General features: G+C 39.1%; 1 protein-coding gene, 1 long non-coding RNA gene and 1 other non-coding gene across 3 annotated transcripts in view; 2 read left to right on the forward strand and 1 right to left on the reverse strand.

The window, feature by feature from the left end:
* LOC117939505 (zinc finger protein 501-like) overlaps positions 1-20,525 on the reverse strand; it is a 197,132-nt gene that overhangs the window by 19,083 nt on the left and 157,524 nt on the right. The window lies entirely within an intron of this gene.
* On the forward strand, positions 11,604-19,290 carry LOC117939572. The gene is made up of 3 exons (XR_004655622.1): positions 11,604-11,614; positions 13,896-13,899; positions 19,180-19,290. It is a non-coding gene; the product is annotated as an uncharacterized LOC117939572 (long non-coding RNA).
* On the forward strand, positions 15,162-15,233 carry trnae-uuc. Its single transcript has one exon. It is a non-coding gene; the product is annotated as a tRNA-Glu (tRNA).

Below are 20,525 nucleotides of genomic sequence, written 5' to 3' on the forward strand. Positions count from 1 at the left end.
GTCTCCTCTCTACTCAATGGGAGGTAGGGGAAGAGGGAGACGTCAAAAAATGACAAAAAGTAACTCAGATGGTTCCTCAAAATGCTCTTCAAGAATCAGTTCACTAATTAAACACGGAGCACACCGAACAGACTTGAGTCACCGACCTCACCAGACTGTCCGACGGTCGATTATTGGGTTGGTTGTAGCATGGTCATAATGAGCTCTTAAGAAAAATAGAAGTTACCTTCTTAAAACATACAGCATTTTTACATTGTGTTGCGTTTTAATAATAAAATGTCATGATTTTGCATCTCGGACTCTGTTTTTTTTTTTTTTTTTTTTTACAGTTGAAGAGAATCTAATGCAATGGTTTTTGAATTAAAAGCAAGCTTGGTCTTATTTAAAACACTTAATAGGCATCAGCAAAGCTGCAAATGTAAAAAGCTAAATTAACTGTATATTTGTTTTACAACAACGTATTGTATTGTCAAATATTCTTTTTGCTGGATACTTGAGTTGCCAGCAAAAAGCTGTAAATATTTCACAAGACAATATGTTGTTGTAAAAAAAGATTTACAACAACATATTGTATTGTGAAGTAATTACAGCTATTACCTGGCAACTCGAGTTGCCAGGTAATAGCTGTAATTTGAAAAGAATACAAGATAATGTTGTAAACTAAATTACAATAAAATATTGTTTTTCTTTAAAAAAAAAAAGCATTGCTGTTATTTATGTACAACAATAACCTGTAAAATAAATACTGTATTATACTGTAATTATTTTTAAAGTTGTTAACCGTAACTTATAGTAATTTTACAAGATTTTGCTGGCGACTTTTTTGCCAGGTGTTTACTGTAAAATCTACAGTCAAATTCGTTACAGTGCACTTTACAGATAGAGTAGGTCTAGACCACACTCTATGATTAACAAAGCCCCAACAATTCTAATAATTCCGCTTTTAACTCCCTTTTTGGAAGAAACCTGGGACAGACCCAGGCTCTTGGTAGGCGGTGTCTAACGGTGCCGCTTGGGGGTGTGATGCACAGTGGCAATAATAGTCACATTAAAGATAATGGAACAGTGACTACAAATGGCAGTCGCAGTAGTTCATTTCATAGCAGGGCACGGCAGGGTATTACAAGGTGTAGCGTGGCATAGCATAGCATAGGTGGACATAGCAGCATGCAGCAGAGTTCAGTGGGACACTGCAAGGCATCGCAGAGCATAGCAGGGTGTAGCCGGGGGTGCAGCCAGACCATGGCAACAGCTGCAACCAAGATCTTGTTACGGTCTAGAACTGCAAATAAAATAGTAGGACCGCAACTCTCACAATTCTAAAACTTCAACCTATTGTTGTGCTCTGTCTCTTGTTGGACACCATCAATGAACAGCAGGTGTTTCTTCACAGAATCAATCAGCTCACACATTGAACACAACACTGCTACTATTTTGAACATGCCCCTTTCAATTACAGTTTAAGTTCCACAGAATGACCAGCATGCATGTCAAGGCTGTTGGGTCTGTTGGTTTTATATGACTCTACAACACCTAGATTTCTACATTTGCCATGTAGAATTATCACTTCTAGCAAAAAATATGATTTATGAGGTTAGTGATGTTGGACTGACATTATTTTGAACACAACTGTACAAATGTAGGTTGTAGATACGGACCCTATTCTCTGATATCTATAAAATAGTTACTAAACATGGTGGTGGTGAAAACCAGAATCCTGACTACTAGACCATACTGTACTACGAATGTGTGCTTGCATGTTTTTGATTGATCAACGTGACTTGCTGGTTTATATAGTGTTGCAGCATAAGTTCAACTCATTCCCAATTTAGCCCGTCCACGCTCAAACGTTTCATTAATGCAACAGATTACATCTAGATGTTTCACAGTTGATTTATTTAATTGCTAATTCTCATACCGGGAGTTGGACCCAGGCCTCCTGGGTGACAACCAGGAATTCTAACCGCTAGGCCACATGGGACTGACTACATATTAATAACAATGATTTTATTCATTGATTCACAGTTTGGCTGGAAACAAGCCTTCTCTTGAACGTGAACGGAGAGGCTTTAAGCTACTTAAGGTCGGTTCCGCACATTGTTAAGTTGTGTGTTTAACTCCTGGTATGAGAATCAACATTCATCTGGCAAAGGTTGGAAATTTGAAGCATTCAGGTGGACTCTAGTCCTGCAGGAATAAAAAACTGTCCTTCTTTACTTCATCTGAAGATTGCCAATGCAGGTTTGCAGGTTAGAAGCAGCACCCAAGACCCTTTGGGCACCAATTAAGCCAAAAGAATGTAAAATCAAATTGAGCATCAAATCTAACTAAAAGCTTTCTCAGATCTACGATTGTAGTCTCCAGAGGACTCCTTAAGAATGTGGGTAAACGTTATTTAGAAAGAATCCAGACTGCTAGACCATACGGGATTGACTGGGTGAATAGTGACAGTGATTTTAGGAATACATCCGTAGATATGCTAGAAACAGGGCACATAAATTCATACATAACTTGTTGATAAAAAACACAGCAAGAAGACTGGTCTGGCAGTCAGGATTCTGGTTTTCACCGCCACCATATCTAGTTATAGTTTTCTAATGATTCATTAAAGAGATTTCCTTTGAAGCATGAGCGCCATCTATTGGTGCTATTCCACAGACTTTAGGGTGGATTCTTACACTTTTTCACCAGTCTGCTGTAGCCTGCTTCATAGTAAGTCACATATACTGAGCTCCACTGTTATAGTAAGGTCAATGTCTTCATTGTGATGTTAGTATGCAAATAGTATATCCACATGGGAGGTCTCACACTTTATGTAAGAGATCTGTTTTGTTTTGTTTCTTTTGTTTTAGCCTAAATGAAAAAGCTCACCACGTTGTGCTAGCTTGCTATTCCGGTTAGGCTAGCTTCATAACCTAACTTATGATACATCCAGGGCAACATTAAACTGAATAATATCTGTTTCCATTTCAGCAAACTGGAGCTCTTCATGGTGACGAATGTGATCGTGAAACACTGTTCTGCTGTTTACCAGGTACAGTTTCCTACTTTTGTGTTTTTTTTACTGGAATCTTGTTAATACCCAGTGTGCTACTGTTGACCAGTCTGCTGTAGCCTGCTTTATGCAAACTGGAGCTCTTTATTGTGACAAATGTAATGTGAATTGAATGTGAAACAATAATGGGACTGACTACTATCAGTAACAGGGATTTCATGAATCAATTCATAGTCTGGCTGGAAACAGGCCTTCTCTTAAACATGAAGACCTTCTTAAGTAAGTTTTATCTTGAAGCTTTTGAGTGATATTTAGGCTTTTTATCTGCTCTAACTTTTACCAGATAACGGGGGCACGCAGCAGAGTAGAGCGAGAGGCCGTTAGGGAGGAATCCTCTGTTTTCGGCTCCGTTTTTAACTGGCTGCAATAAAAACGTAATGTTGGATCTTTATGACCCATTGAAATGATAACACGTTGATTTCTGTTAATATTAAACACATCCATGGTCAATAGAAAAAGAAAAAATAGAAATAAAAAGCCGTCTTGGTTCACCTTTTCACTGTTCCGACAATCACCACTCTGGTCTGGTTGAAAATGAAAGGATCTGAACTAAAAGGATGTTACTCTTTAACTAAAAGATCTATTGCTGTAGGGATCCATCCCATAATGTTTTCAGACACTTAGAATAGTAATCTGAGTCTGTCAGCAACAACAGAACTTTTAGTGGACGCTAACTTTACCTTTTATTTAGGACTTTAAACAGAGACACAACAGAAGAATAAATCCATCACATCAAGTCACAAATAATCAGCATGTGGCCTTTTCTTATTTCATGAAGTTTGCATGTAGTTGTTCCACATTCCCAGACATTTAAAATAACTCAATCACTGACATTATTCTAGGGGTCAGTTTTGCATGACATCACCAGTGTCTTTGCTTTTAGTCGGAAAAAACTTCCAGATTTAAAAACACATTACGTCATGGAAAATACAAACAAGGAATATAAAATGTCAGACAAAGAGTATGAAATGAGAAGTCGTCAAAGTATGAAAATATGTTAAACTACCAAACAAAAATAACAAGAGAGAATAAAATTAAACTTAGCCAACTACAGTTTGTTGGTAATGAAGAAAGGAATGTTTGGACCAATTTTAGAAACATTTTATTTTTATTTAACCTTTGTTGAAACAGGAACCATCCCGCTGAGTTACAGTAACTCTTCTTGCAAGGAGTCTTGGCCAAGACAGGCGGCAATAAGTTTCAAAATACATAAAAGACAGGACAATGGTTACATACTACACCCCAAATCTCTATAGATACTACAACACAAACAAGACATTACACTCAACATAAGCTAATGCAGACACTACAACTTAAAGGAAACTTAGTTCAGAGCAATTGCATTGTTTTGTCAGAGTTGACTTTAAAAGGTTTTAAACCTAATTTGACCTAGAGTCCAAATTTAGCCCTTCGACACATTGATTGTTAAACCATGGACCAAATCGCTGTGTAGTCTCACAATTTGAAACTGTTTTGTGTGCCAACTTTTGGACGTTTTAGATATTGAAAGGGTTCAAAAATGTGTTCAAAGGTTCAAACTCTTAGTACTAGAGCAGCCATGCCACATCAAGGCCCAAATGAGAAAGCAGCCCGGAGAAGTACTATACTGAACATTGCTGCAAAATGTTGAGTTTTTGTTAATCCTGAAATCAAACAAGTATTTTCTAAATTATGGAAGAGATCACGTGACCGGTGTTTGCAAGGGTTGTTCAGAGCCTGGGCTCCGCACCCTCCTTTGCATTTTACAATAAAAAGCAGGTCATTTTTTCTCATTCAACGTCAATCATTTTATTTATTATGACAATTATTCGGTACCACTTAGTGGAATGCTTGCAGGCACAAAGAGACAGGCCTCGCTGCTGTCTACCCGAGCACAGAAGTCTTCTAACATGGCGACGGCTAATAAGGCGATTGATACTAACGCTGACCTACACGGGACAAGTACAGCAAGAAGAACAGATTCAGGACTCCAATGCAACACTGCACTTTTAGAATGGCTACAGTGCTTTCATCATTCAGGAGCGCCAGAATTTATAGGAGTACAGCGTAAATTACATGCTAAAGGCATCTCGAAATTTCTTATTTATCGGGCTACCCTGAAAGTGACCCGCAGTGGGAGAAGGCTGACATTCCCTACAGCCAAGAATGTGGACATGTTCTGTCGGGAGCTGGGTATAGATGATGAAAGGGCATCCTTGCCAGGTGCTTCGGTCGCTGTGGATTAGTGGAGTCTGGAACACTGTGCAAGATTGACTCAAGGGCACTGTTTGGGGGCCAAGCTATAAAGGAACATTTTACTAGGCTGACTGTTCAATTTATAATCTGTTTATTACTCTCATTAGGCTGGTGTGCTTTTTACATAGCCTATTTCAGAACTTAACAGATGGTTAAAACATAGGATGTGAGTTTTGGAACTGAGCTGTAGAGGAACATTTAATTGGACTGGGATAACATGATAATCATTAATCTGCTAATCTATATTTACTATTCTTGGATGTTTAGTTTTATTTACATAGCCTATTTCAGAATTTAATAGACCCGTTGAGGCATAGTTCCATAGGCATAGTTTTTGTAACATTGTTCATGTTTGACTTAAGAATACACCAGACCTGGAGTTTTTTATTTAAATGTTTTTACCACACGTTGCTTAGTTCTAACAGTTCACCCTTTGTTAAAAATTTGCCAGCCAACTCCGGACGGGTACTAGAGACATGTCTGTAAGCACGTTCTTTTTCTAATTTTAAATAGTCGTTACTGCTGGTCAGCGTTCAATGTGGAGAGAGGTTCAGAATATAACAACACATCCTGGTTAAATAATGAAACACAGCTACCGGGGCATGAGGAGGAGGCAGGAGGAAGCAGCTTGGGTCTGAAACATTTTCACAATGAGGCAGTGTGAATGAGCTGGTGATCTGTAAGGCTACTACTGTGAGAAAACGTTTTCCCACATTGATCACACCAGTACGGTTTCTCACCAGTGTGAACACGCCGGTGCCTTTCAAGGTTCCCACTCTGAGAAAACGTTTTCCCACACTGATCACAGTTGTACGGCTTCTCTCCAGTGTGAATGCGCTGGTGATATTTAAGGCTACGCCAATGAGAAAACGTTTTCCCACATCGATCACAGCTGTATGGCGTCTCTCCAGTGGGAATGCGTTGATGTTTAATAAGGGCGCTTATTTCTGTGAACTCTGCACCGCATTGATTACAGCTGTACGGCTTCTCTCCAGTGTGAATGCGTTGATGTATTTTTAGGTTACTCTGTTTTGTGAAAGCTACCCCACATTGGTGACCCAAAGAAAAATGTCCACCCTGTTGGACAATAAAGATTTATTCTATTCTATGCTATTATATTCTAATCTAGAATGCATCTCCTACAAGCTGATCTCCTACTCGTTGTGATCTGTTTGACCAAGCGCCTAAACACACAACCCTACTTGACTATTTCCTGCCATAAAACCTCTAACACATTAACACACAATCATCATGGTAAACTTGAACTTTAACATCCTGTAAGGCATTACGCCCTCTTCTCTCCCTCAAACTTTCATCTTGCCCTCACAGGGGGGGTGACCCCACTACTATTAACCAGAGGTGGGTAGAGTAGCCAAAAATTGTACTCAAGTAAAAGTACTGTTACTTCAGAATAATTTGACTCAAGTAAAAGTAAAAGTAGTCATCCAAATAATTACTTGAGTAAGAGTAAAAAGTACATGATGAAAAAACTACTCAAGTAGTGAGTAACTGTTGAGTAACGTCTGATTTATTTCTCAAAACAAGCATCAATCAGACACAAAAATGCAAAATAATCATCTTTAGGCAATATATAGTTCATCCAATCAATAAAATAAATTAAAATTAATTTATTAATTACAAATTAGCTCACTTGAGAGACTTGTCACATCAAATTTGGATGGATACTGTATGTGTAAAACATACTGTATGTAACCTAAAAGACAAACATCACCTCTCCACAGCACAAACTCAAACTACCGCTACGTCTCCTCAGATTAGATGTTGAGTTGTTGAACGCTCACGTGTCCGTTTGTTTGGTCGACATTAAACGCCGCATAACGGAGCTGCTGTTTCGCACTTTTCCTAAAAGGTAGCCATGCTTTCACTATGAGGCCGGGGGGGGGTCCTCCTGGTCTGCGTTGCCTTGACGACTTTTGATTCTGCGTCTTTGCTTTGCTACGACTGTAAAGCTAACCTCTTTATATGTCTATGGGCTAACCTGTCCCGCTGCTGAAACGAGTGTGGTCACGTGACTGCACAACGACGTGTGATTGGTTAAGCACAGTCACGTGGTAGAGCCTTCAGCGGAAGACTCTCTCTCTCTGTCGAAATAAAACATCAAAATGAGACGTACGCTGGGGTAAAAACAATGAAGCATAGTAACGAGTAACGAGCTCATTGTAGCCAAATGTAGCGGAGTAAGAGTACAGTTTATTTTTCACTAATCTACTCAAGTAAAAGTAAAAGTATAGTGATTTAAAACTACTCCTAGAAGTACCATTTTTTCGAAAACGTACTCAAGTAACTGTAACGGAGTAAATGTAACTCGTTACTACCCACCTCTGCTATTAACCTTCTATGCATCAGTGACCTCCCATTGAATCACTTGCTCAATTGACTGCACACAGCTTCTTTTGCCTTGTGGCCAAATATAACTTTAACTGCTGATAATTTATAACCATGTCTACAACAAAATAAATATATCTCAACACAATATGCATTTATGATCATTAAATGACAGTTCAGCACGTATAGCCTAGTCTAATTGTAGGCCTAACGACCTGTTTTAAAGCTGAGCAGCGCTCCTCTGCATAAACAGCTCACAATGTCTCGTTTTTACTTTATTGGCCTACATGAAATACAAATAATGAAGACGAGTACAATATATGTGAAACATTGAATTTCACCAACACATAATTTCATCAAACTGAATGATTTGGGATCTCCAGCTGGTCACCCTAAATGTGCCAGGATACAGATAATCACATCTACAAAATTTGAAAAGGACGGCTATAAACAAGGAGGATTGTAATATATTCACCAGACTTCTAACAACAATATGAACACCAGTTTGTTAGTCTTCATAGAGGCAATGTTACAGCAACGAAGACTGTCACATGGATATTTATTTAAATAATGCTCACAAAGTTATAATACCAGGACTTAACTGAACAGCAAAATGCATATGTTGTACATTAATGCGGGCTAATAATAACAATAACAAGGTAAAAGCACTGCTGAGTGAACAGAAAAGGCAGCAGCAATAATAACTCATGTCTGTTAGCCTGGTCAGGGGCAGGCTAGCTTTTAGCCTGGCTGTTAGCCTGGTCAAGAGCAGGCTAGCTGTAAGCCTTGTAAGGATACCTGGTAAATCCTGGTCTAATCAGCTATCTAGGTTTTGTGAAATAGGCCTATGATCATTTAGAGTGGCTGTTGTGTCCCGAACACTGACCTGAACATGGCTGGTATCATAGGTCGAGCCTGCTGCTTGTCCTCTGGGGACCTTGTTGGTCCACTGCTCTGGGTCCTGGTTGTCCTCGTCCATTCCTCTACTGTCCTGAAATGTAGCAGATCTCCACTGTGGCCTCCGGACTCACTCTGGATTCTGTTGAGTACAAATCAAGGCATGCAGAGATATTCAGATGCTTTCCTCACATCCACAGGGTCTGATAATATGCTTGGTGTTGGAGTCCACCTAGTCCTGGGTCTATTTTGAGGCCTCCTCCCGGCTGGAGGTGGGGGGGGGGATGTATGTGGTGAGGGCAAACCAGCTCAGCCAGTTCTACAATAGGTTTCACTGCCCTGCTCTTGCTGCAATGAACTGCCCAACCCCCATCACCAAACCAACCCCCCACCTACTTCAATCTGTTCACAATCTGTTCTATTCTCTTAGTCTAGTCCAGGGGTCGGCAACCTGCGGCTCCGGAGCCGCATGCCGCTCTTTGATCCCTCTGATGCGGCTCAGCTTTGAAAAGATACTTAATGAATATTTAATTAAAATGTATTTTATTTTAGTTTGTACAGCAAATTAAAGACATCAAGTCAGCTGTGGCCTCCTCAGCTGCCTGTGATGAATCGAAAGACTAAGGTGATATTGAACAAATTGCGTTGTTCTGTCGGTATGTAAACTCGACTGGGCCACAAGAAGAAATGATTCAGTCGATACCACTAAAAGGCCAAACACGGGGGGGACGTCTGTGAGGCTGTCTTGAATTGTTTAAGAGCAAGGGGAATACACCCCCCCCCGTGTCAGTGGTACAGACGGGGCACCGAGTATGACTGGCGCGCACAACGGCTTTGTGACTCCTGCAGAAGTCGCTGGACAGTAAGTTGCTGTCTTTTCACTGCGTCCTGCACCAAGAAGACCTGTGTGCTCAGACATTTCCTCCGGAATGCACAGAAGTAATGACTGTTGTCATTCAGATTCTGAGCAAATTAGTGGCGAAAGGTTTAAATCCCTGTCAGTTCCGTTCGTTACTGGACGAGCTGGGAACAGCCAGAGTGGCTGGGAAAGCTCCACGTCTCGTGGACATGACAGCGCACCTGAACAACTGAACACAGCTCTTCAGGGTAAAGGACCCACAGCCCTGGGAGTCCTTTACCCTGAGGAGCTGTGGAGGTTTTGTCCTTCGAGTCAAGTTGACAGTGCTAGCCCTATTTTACTAAACCGTTAACCCAACATTTTTTGTTTTTTTCCGTAGTTAAAAATGTTTTGTTGCATGCAGAAATTATATTTTTTATTTACTCTGCAGTCGTTCATTGATTTCATAAATGTAACACAGTATAGTTTGTTTATAAATAGCACAAAGGCAAATTTCATTTGAAATTTCAAAAGGGTTTTGTTGCTCCCAGTGCTTTCTTTACTTTGTGAAACGGGTCCAAATGGCTCTTTGAGTGGTAAAGGTTGCCGACCCCTGGTCTAGTCTAAGACACCAATTGGTTCTTTCTATATGTTAATAGTTTTTAGTTCTAATCTCTCTGGCAGAGACAGAGGAAGACTGAGCTGTCTGGGTGTCAGTGCTCAGATTACTGAGCTAGTATACACCACACACATTGAAAGTGTATTAACCTTTCACCTTTCTGCTTGGTTTGGCCTTTTAAGCTGCAAACTCAAGAAGATGCTTAACAGGACAGTGTCGTTGGCTAGCAAAATAGTGGGAACTCCCCAAAACATCTGACCCAAATATCCACTGATAGAATGAGTAAGAAAGCTAGGAGAATCCCTGCAGATAGTACACCCCCTCATTCCAGCCAGTTTGAGCTCCTAAAGTCTTTTTCTCCAAATGCCATCAGTATGTAACTGTTATTTTAATGAATTTAAGCACATTTTAAGCATTTTATCCTGATATTTCCTTTTATTAAATCTTTTCATACTTTACTTACTATGTATCAGATGTTGTATATGTTTCTCTGTCTTATAGGTCTGGTGAGCCAAAGAGAGAATTCCAACCTGGTGTACAATAAAGATTCATTAATCTGAGCCCGTCAGCAGTAACAGAACTTTTAGTGGACGCTTACTTTACCTTTTGTTTAGCACTTTAAACAGAGACACAACAGAAAGAATAAACCCAACAAATCCAGTCACAAATAATCAGCATGTGGCTTTGTTTTATTTAATGTAGTTTGCTTGTAGTTATTCCACATTCCCAGGCATTTAAAACAAGTCATTGATGTTATTCTAGGAGTCAGATGAATAAATCAGCTGTCTGCTATTTGACCTGGTCTGTTTCCTGCTGCTCCATCATTCTTTAGTGTCTGTTGGAAACAGGTTGCTTTCCCTTTGTTTCTTTTGTACAACATCATCAGTGTCTTTGCTTTTAGTCTGAAGAAACTTCATCAGATTTGAAACACATTCAGTCATAGAAAATACAAACAGGGAATATAAAATGTTAGACAAAGAGTATGAAATAAAAAACTCCTCAAAGTAGGAAAATGTAATGTTAAACTACCAAACAACAATAACTGGAGAGCATACAGTTAAACATAGCCAACTTTCAGTATCTGGGTAGAGAAGAGAGGAATGTTTGGACCAATTTTAGATTCATTTTATTTTTATTTAACCTTTATTTAACCAGGAACAATTCCATTACGTCACAGTGACTCTTCTTACAAGGAGTCCTGGCCAAGACAGCCGGCAAAAAGTTTCAAAATACATAAATACAGGACAATGGTTACATACTACACCACAAATCTGTATAGATTCTACAACACAAACAAGACATTACATTTAAGATAAGCTAATGCAGACATTCAACTTAAAGGGCACCTAGTTAGAAGCAATTACATTGTTCAGTCAGAGTTAACTGGTTTTACAACTAATTTTAGCTAGAGTCCAAATTCAGGCCTTCCATACATTGATTGTTAAACCATGGACCAAATTGCTGTGTAGTCGCACAATGCTAACATTTTTGTGTGCCAACCTTTGGACACTTTAGATATTTAAAGGTTTAAAAAACGTGTTCAAAGGTAAAAACTAATAACCCTAGAGCAGCTAAATGATAAAAGCAGCCCGGAGAAGTACTATACTGAACATTGCTGCAAAATGTTGAGTTTCTGTTCATCCTAAAGTCCTTAAACATGTATTTCGTAAATTATAGAAGAGATCACGTGACTGGTGTTTGCAAGAATTGGTCAGAGCTGAGGCTCCGCACCCTCCTCCGACTTTTAACAATAAAAACCAGGTCATTCTTTCTCATTTGACATCAACCATTTTATTTGTTCCCACAGTTATTTGGTACCACTCAGTGGAATGCTTGCAGGCGCAACAAGTCAAGCCTCACTGCCGTTTACCCGAGCACAGAAGATTTTGGTAATCACCAGCCCAATTCTTTTCAGAAATTGCTTTTTCTTGTTTCTGTTTGTTCCTTTACTTGTTAATCTTACACAAGTAAGATAACATGGTTACAGCTAGGGGTGCAAGAAATCACAAAGCTCCCGGTCAGATTGCGGTTTTGAGTGACGTATCAGATCAATTTTTGGATCTCAGTGGACAGAATGTTATAGTATAGGCTTTGGTGGTGTTTTAATCCAAACATGTTCTATTTCCTCATCTTAAATAGTCGTTACTGCTGGTTAAGGCTGGTCAGCCTTCAGTGTGGAGAGAAGATCCGAATGTAACAACTGTACGGCTTCTCTCCAGTGTGAATGCGCTGGTGCGTTTCAAGGTTCCCACTCTGAGAAAACGTTTTCCCACATTGATCACAGCTGTATGGCTTCTCTACAGTGTGAACGTGCTGGTGATATTTAAGGCTACTCTTATGAGAAAAACTTTTCCAACATTGATCACAGCTGTATAGCTTCTCTCCTGTGTGAATGCGTTGATATATTTTTATGGTCCTCTGTGTTGTGAAAGCTGCCCCACATTGATCACAGCTGTATGGCTTCTCTCCAGTGTGAATGCGTTGATGTGTTTTTAGGTTGCTCTGTAGTGTGAAAGCTGCCCCACATTGATCACAGCTGTGTAGATTATCTCCAGTGTGAACTCTCTGATGAATCTTTAAATTTCTAGATGTTGTGAAGGATTTTCCACAGTAGTGACATTTGGGTACCTCTCCTCTCTGTTTCTATAGCAACAGACAAACAGAAAGTTAGTAAACAACCTTCTTTAAACCCTGGACTTTCTCTTACTCACAATGTTAACTCTTTGTAAAATAATTTATGACAAAATGAAGGTAAATATTACTGATGTTGAAATGTACTGTTCATGTTCTGAAATATTTTAAATCTTTCAAGCAAAATATAATAAAAAACAACTCCATGCGTCAATAAAACAGTGCAAAAAATGTGGCAGATAATTGTGGACGCCTGAATGCGTAAGCAGCCTACAAATCTATATGAGCACTTTAAAAGTTGATAGAAGTTGATGCATAGCCTACACACCTCCCTCTAACTCTGTATCTCTTGGAATCTGAAATCTAGAAAGTATAAAGCTAATGAAATTGATAAACTCAATGTCCACTGTAAACACGACTGTAACAGTTTAAAAACAGCAACATATAATAACATAAAGTAATAATATATACAAAAACCATTGAGATGTCCTCCCCCCTCACCCCAGGATGGCAGAAGTAAATTCTATATATCAGTGACCTCCCATTGAACCACTTTCTTAATTTACTGCACACAGCTTCTTTTGCATTGTTTCCAAATATAACTTTAACTGCTGATATTCTATAGTAATGATTACCACCAAATAAATATCTCAACAAAATATACATTTATTATTATTAAATGACAGATCAGCCTGTGTAGCCTAGTCTAATTGTAGGCCTAACTACCAGTTTTAAAACTGAGCAGCGCTCCTCTGCTTCAACAGCTCACAATGTCTTGTTTTCACTTTATTGGCCTCCATGAAATAGCAAATAACAAATATGTGAATTTTACTAACACATAAATTCATCATTGTGAATTGTGAATTTGTGATCTCCAGCTGGTCACCCTAAAATGCAACAGAATAACGGAAATCACATTTACAAAACTCAAATTGGAACCCCAGTCCCCCAACATAAAAGGCCCCACATAGACATATTTTTCACAAGCCACTGTGATATAATAAAATATACAGAAACCCTTGAAGTGTCCTTGTCCTTTTGTTTCATGAATGTACAGTAGACTACACTATATAGTTACTGGTCCAGTGAAATAAGACTATAAATAAAGATGATTGTACATTATCATTGTAAAATCATCCCAAATTAAAGCCCAGTTTATTTGACAGATCACACACTGTGTGCTAAGAGTGGCAAATACAATGCACATTGAAAAGTGATATGCTGTACATGATCCTTTATTATCATGAATACAAAAAGAAAGAAATTATCTAAAGAGAGGTATTGGTCTCTGACCAGTCCGCCGTTGTTAGAAGCATTATAGAAACATGTGTATGGGACGTTATATATTATCCTTCATTGCTGCCTTCATTTAAAACTTTATCTACCTTTTCTAATTGTTAACTCTCATACTATATTCACCAGACTTCTAACAACAATATGAACATAAGTTTATTAGCCTAGTCAGGAGCAGGCTAGCTGTAAGCCTTGTAAGGCTTATACATCCAGGATAGATGGAAAATCCCGGCCTAATCCGCTATCTAGGTTTTGTGAAATAGGCCTCTTTTCATTTAGAGTGGTTGTTGTGTCCTGAACACTGACCTGAACATGGCTGGTATCAGAGGCCGAGCCTCCTGCTTGTCCTCTGGGGACCTTGTTGGTCCGCTGCTCCAGGTCCTGGTTGTCCTCCTCCATTCCTCTATTGTCCTGAAATCCAACAGATCTCCACTGAGGCTGCTGGACTCAGACTGGATTCTGTGGAGTCCAATACAAAGCATGTAGAGATATTGAGATGCTTTCCTCACATCCACAGGGTCTGATATTGTGCTTGGTGTTGGTGTCCACCTAGTCCTGGCTCGTCCTTGAGGCCTCCTCCCAGCTGGATGTGGGTTGGGGGGGGGGGGATGTGGTGAGGGTAAACCAGCTCAACCAGTTCTACAATAGGTTTGATTGCCCTGCTCCTGCTGCTGTGACCTGCCCAACCCCCATCACCACACCACACCCCCCACCTACTTCAATCTGTTCACAAACATTCTATTCTTTTAGACTTGTCTAAGACACCAATTGGTTTCTTTTTATATGTTAGTAGTTTTTAGTTCTAATCTATCTGGCAAAGACAGGGGGGGGGGTGTAAGTGATCTTCTCTTCAGTGAGACAAAAGATGATAATAAAACAGGATGAGCTTACACCGCTGAATTAAATCATGTCATCTCAACCCAACTGCATACATACATTTAAATACATTAACACATGAGAAATTACATAGTGATGAAAGGTAAAATTTTATTTAACTCAACATCTCCTCAGACGACTGAGCTGTCTGGGTCGGGGGTTTAGGGGTGTATGAAAATGTAATTTTCATAATTTTGAAACATTTTTATAACTGTTTATGTGTCTAAAATCTTGGAAAAGTTAGAGCAGATAAAAAGTCTAAATAACAAGATCGTTAATGTAAAACATAAGATGTGTCTTCATTTACTTTCAAGAGAAAGCCTGTTTCCAGCCAGATTATGAATTGATCCCTGATATCATGACACAGACAGTCCCATATGGTCTAGTGGTTAGGATTCCTGGTTTTCCCCCAGGTGTCCTGGGTTCAACCCCCGGTAAGGGAAGTACAATTTAGCTGGTGAAGGTATGCAGCAAGATCAGGAACATCTCTGTCAAGTCAAACATTGGTAATGTGGTAAATCAATGCTATAGGTACTTAAAAAAGAGAAAAATGCTCAAAATCCTTAGAGTAACTTTTAATTATAAAGTGCAAATGCATTGGGAATATTGTACATTAAATTCTAAATCAAAACATAAACTGAAAATTGTCTCAAGGGTTTGCTTTACTTTGAATCACTGCACTAATATTTAGTTGCATAACCATTATTTCTGAGAACTGCTTCACATCTGTGTTGAATGGAGTCAATCAATTTCTTGCACCTGTGAACAGGTATTCCAGCCCAGGACCATTTAACTACATCCCACAATTCCTTTGCATTACTGGGTTTCGCTTCAGAAACAGCATTTTTTATGTCACCCAACAAGTGTTCCATGGGATTCAATTCAATTTAATTTATAGTATCAATTCATAACCAGAGTTATCTCGAGACACTTTAAAGATAGAGTAGGTCTAGACCACATTCCAGAATTTACAAGGACACAACAGTTCTATTAGTTTCCTCCAGAGCAAGCAACAGTGCAACCTTAATTCACGGATTGAGGTCCGGGGATTGGGTTTGCCACTCCTTTACATCAATCTGGTTCATCTGGAACCAAGACGTTTGCTTACTGCTGTGTTTTGGGTCATTGTCTTGTCATTGACCCATTTCAAAGGCATTTTCTCTTCAGCATAAGGCAACATGACCTCTTCAAGTATTTCCATTTATTGAAACTGATCCTTGATACCTGGTAAATAAATAGGCCCAAAACCACAGTATGAGAAACATCCCCATGTCCACAATGCTTTAATGTCTTCGCAGTGTACTGTGGCTTAAATTCAGTGCATGGGGGTCGGAGGATAAACTGTCTGTGGCCCCTAGATCCAAAAAGATCAATTTTGCTCTCATCAGTCCACAGAATGTTGCTCCATTTCTCATTTGGCCTGTCAATGTGTCCTTTGGCAAATTTCAACCTATTCAGTACATGTCTTTTTTTTCAGATATGGGACTTCCAATGGGGATTCTAGCTCATAGCTTTGCGTCACAATGCCTTCTTCTGATCCTTACAGTACTCACAGGTAACCATTTGGGCCGTTCTTCCATCTATTCGAATGGTAATTAACTGTTTTTTCCCACATTGTTCAGGATTTAGATGCAATTTTAAAGCATTCAAAATCATTTTGGCTGAGCAGTCTCTGATTTTCTTCACTTCTTCACATGTTTTCCCCTCTCCAATCTATCAATTTTTCATCCAAAGTCAGCTGTTCCTCAGAGCAATGTCTGGTTTTTCAGCAATGTCATTGTATTTTAGTAATTTAGTGTGAAATGCCCTGAAATGCATGCACAACAATTGCATTCTTACTTCCATAAATATGGGCCATAATTGTCACCTGTTTCTTCACAGAATCAATCAGCTCACTAATTGAACACAACACTGCTATTATTTTGAACATGCCCCTTTCAATTACAGATTTAATTCAACCGATTGAGCACCATGCATGTCATGACTGTTGGGGTCTGTTGCAGTTCAGAACAATAGGTTGACATTTTTGGAGTTATAAAATGTTATTCACAGTTCTAAAATGTTACGTTATAGTTCTAGAATATTAGGTTGAAGTTCTAGAACGTTAAGCTGCAGTACTAGAATGATAGGATTATGTTCTAGAATGTGAAGATGCAGTTCTAGAATGATAGGATTATGTTCTAGAATGTTAAACTGCAGTTCTAGAATGTTAAATTGTATTTCTAGAACAATAGGTTGAAGGATAAGCATTGGACATGATCGTACAATGCAGGCACTTTTTAGACTGGTAAATTGCAGGGATTGTTACACTGGGATTGAACTGCAAATCTTGTGATTCACATTTTATCTGCTCTAATGAACCACAGCTACCTGACACTATGGAGAACTCAGAGATTCACACTCTCTAAAACACCACCCTAAGATTAAGAGTCTCATGCTCTACTAACTGATCCAGGCACTTCCTGAATGTTGAGTTGCGGTCCTAAAATATTACTTACAGATCTAGAATGTTATGTTGAAGTTCAAGAATGTTAAGCTGCAGTCCTGGAATGGTAAGTTGTAGTTCTAGAACAATTGGTTGAAGCTTTAGAATTTTAAGAGTTGCAGTCCAAAATTGTTATTTACAGTTATAGAGGGTTACGTTGAAGTTCTAGAATGTTAAGCCACAGTACTAGAATGTTAGGTTTAAGTTCTAGAATGTTACGATGTTACGTTGTCATTCTAGAATGTTAAGCTGCATTTTTTCTTCTTTCTTACATTTCTAGAATGTTACGTTGTAGTTCTAGAATGTTTAGTTACATTTCTAGAACCAGACTTTAGTCTGATCTGAGGAACAGGAGGTCAGCATTGGATATGATATTCCAACCCAGGCATATTTTTGACTGTTAGTTGCAGGGATTGTTACACCTAATTTGTGGTTGAAAGTTGATCCACTCCACCTGTGAGTCACAGCCAACCAACTGGACATTTAAAGGACTGAAAGTATGAGGAAAGGATGTAATTTCCCAAGCAGTGATTTTACCTCTACTTTTACTCATCAACTTAAGTTGAACTTCTGGAATGTTAAGATGCACTTCTGGAATGTTACGATGCATGTCCTAAAATGTTATGTACATTTCTAGAATGTTAGGTTGAAAATCTACAATGTTAAGCTGCAGTTTTAGAATGTTGTTTAAGTTCTAGAATGTTAAGCTTTAGTTCTAGAAGAAAAGGTTGAGCTTTTCCAATTTTAAAAAATGCAGTCCTAAAATGTTACTTACAGTTCAAGAATGTTAGGTTGGGGTTCTAGAATGTTAAGCTGCCGTTTTAGAATTTTAAGTTGCAGTTCTAGAACAATAGCTTGAATTTTTAGAAGTTTAAGAGTTGAGGTCCTAATGTGTGACTTACTATGTCACAAGTAAATGAGACAGAACAAACTAAAGAACAGGGAGACCAGCGACACCCATCACCTTTAACTTGTCTCTCAGGACGTGGGGCTAGTAGTGATTAATGCGCTCGAGAAATGAAATAATAGGATTCTCATGTAACACCCGGGCTCCTCCAAGGAGGTGTAACCCTGGTGTAGCATATAAAGAACTGCATCCTCTTCTCCAGTGTGCTCCTGGTAGGCAAAGTGAAGGGGGCCCATTTGCTGGGTCGAGGACCAGATGCTCCAGCATCTTCATAATATGCAATGTCAGGGCCACTGGTCGAAAGTCATTCAACTCAGCCGGTCAGACCACTTTGGGTACTGGCAGACAAGATGTTTTCCATTGCAAAGTCACCTTGCCAGTACTTAGGCTCATATTGAAGATTGTCTGGTGATGATCAGCTCCTTCCTCACCTCGGACGGTTGCTGATGGTGGACATTGGCCACTCCATTACACCTGTTATAGGACAGGTCAAAGTCATTGGATGTCTCCACATCACTGTCCATGACTTGGCAGCTCTTCTTTGAGTAGCCAGTGATGTTGTTCATGACTCTCCACACCTCTCTTATTTTGTTCACTTTTGCCTTCTTTAATCTCCTTAGATCACGCTGTACAGAACAAAGCTTCTCTTGGTCCCCCTCCTGACCAAATTGTGGTCAAACCTGCCAAGTGGCGGTAAAACAGAGGGACTGTATGCATCCTTTTTGCAACAGTCTTGTGGATGACATCACAAGCTACTGCCGCCCCTGCCGTGGTGGAATGTGAACAACAATGGCGACGACATGTTTAAACTCCCTTGGAACATTGTAGGGTTTAAGACCGACTGTTAAAAGTTCAATATCCATGTCCAGGGGTTCGTTTCAGGAAGGAGTTTTAACAAACTCTGAGTCTAACCCTGAACTCTGAGTTGATTTACCCTGAGATGGGAAACTGTGAGTTTTCAGTTCCAAAACAGCTGATTCGAGTTGGTTCAATCAAGAGAATTGGTTTGGGAGAAAACTGCTGCTCGAGTCAATGTGTAAACTATAATATAGTGTCTTAATTTCATATTTAATCACAGATAACCCATAATATTACTAATGAAAACTGGAATGGTATTACAACTATCATTTAATTTAGGTGCAGTTCTGCGGGCAAGAAAGTAAACTACTACTAATCCCATTCTGAGGTTGCAGCACTACTATTAACAGAATTATGATTTAAAATAATTAATTATTTTTAAAGTATCTTACTGGTTTTTACCAGGGAACTCTACACAAATATTTAAAACACGTTTCAGAGCGAGTCACACTCTTCTGACAGCGCTTTGCATTACAGTGGCTTTACTAATATGCTTTGCATCAACAATGTTGGGATGTAGAGCATGTCCAAGATAGGTGACGTTAGTGATATGAGGACGGATAAGGTTATGTAGGCTACAAAACTGATTGGCTGGGAAGAAAAACAATACTGCTTAAATAGATATGTAGTTATCTGGAAAGGAAAATCCACCCATAGTCAGGTCCTCAATATCATCTCCTGATGTATGTTTAACTCCCTGCAAAGTTAAATGTAGACCATCAAGAATTACCACACAATAAGCACAATACAGATGGACGCTTGCAAGTGTATTATAAAAAGAAGAGAATGCTTAATATATGTTAAGTCATATAATATTATTGTTGTTTTCAAGCACTGTGTCAGCAATCAGCATCTAGTATGTTTTTTTCCAAAGTAACCAAATCCACTTCAGGGATGTTATGTAAACAGTACACTCCACCCAAGGGAAAGGCAATTTATCTTGGCTAGTGCGGTTTTAACCAGGGGTCAGTAATGGTTTTGCGAAATGCGAAGAAGTCCTATGGTCCTAAATTTGTTTACTCCCCACATATTCCAGACACACCTGCCTCAAACAAATATTTCCTGACAGGTCACTGAGAAGCAGGACACAGCTTCATCAAACAAAAGAAAATACAGCTGAAAAGGTTTGTCTCTTTTATTGTGCTGAAATATAATTAGATGTAATCCTAATTGTTTAAATAACTGTCTCATAGTCAATGACAAGCCTGTTTTGCATGAATCAGTAGTCCTTTTTAAATCTACATTCCACTTTGGATAAATCAACCGAACAATGTTCCACCAATTCTGATACCTTGACTCAGGATATCTGACTTTACCCAGTAGCAGCTACACAGGGTCTGAAGATGACACAGTACTAAGAGCTGAAAATCTGAAAAAAAAAACGAAAAATATATACATGCATTTGGCACTGTTGTCAAAACCCACGCAATCACAAACACACACTTGCAGACGGCATCTTGGAAGTTTGTTAAACCAAGCGGTGTC

Source organism: Etheostoma cragini, chromosome 24 (genome assembly GCF_013103735.1).
Source record: "Etheostoma cragini isolate CJK2018 chromosome 24, CSU_Ecrag_1.0, whole genome shotgun sequence".
NCBI lineage: Eukaryota > Metazoa > Chordata > Actinopteri > Perciformes > Percidae > Etheostoma > Etheostoma cragini.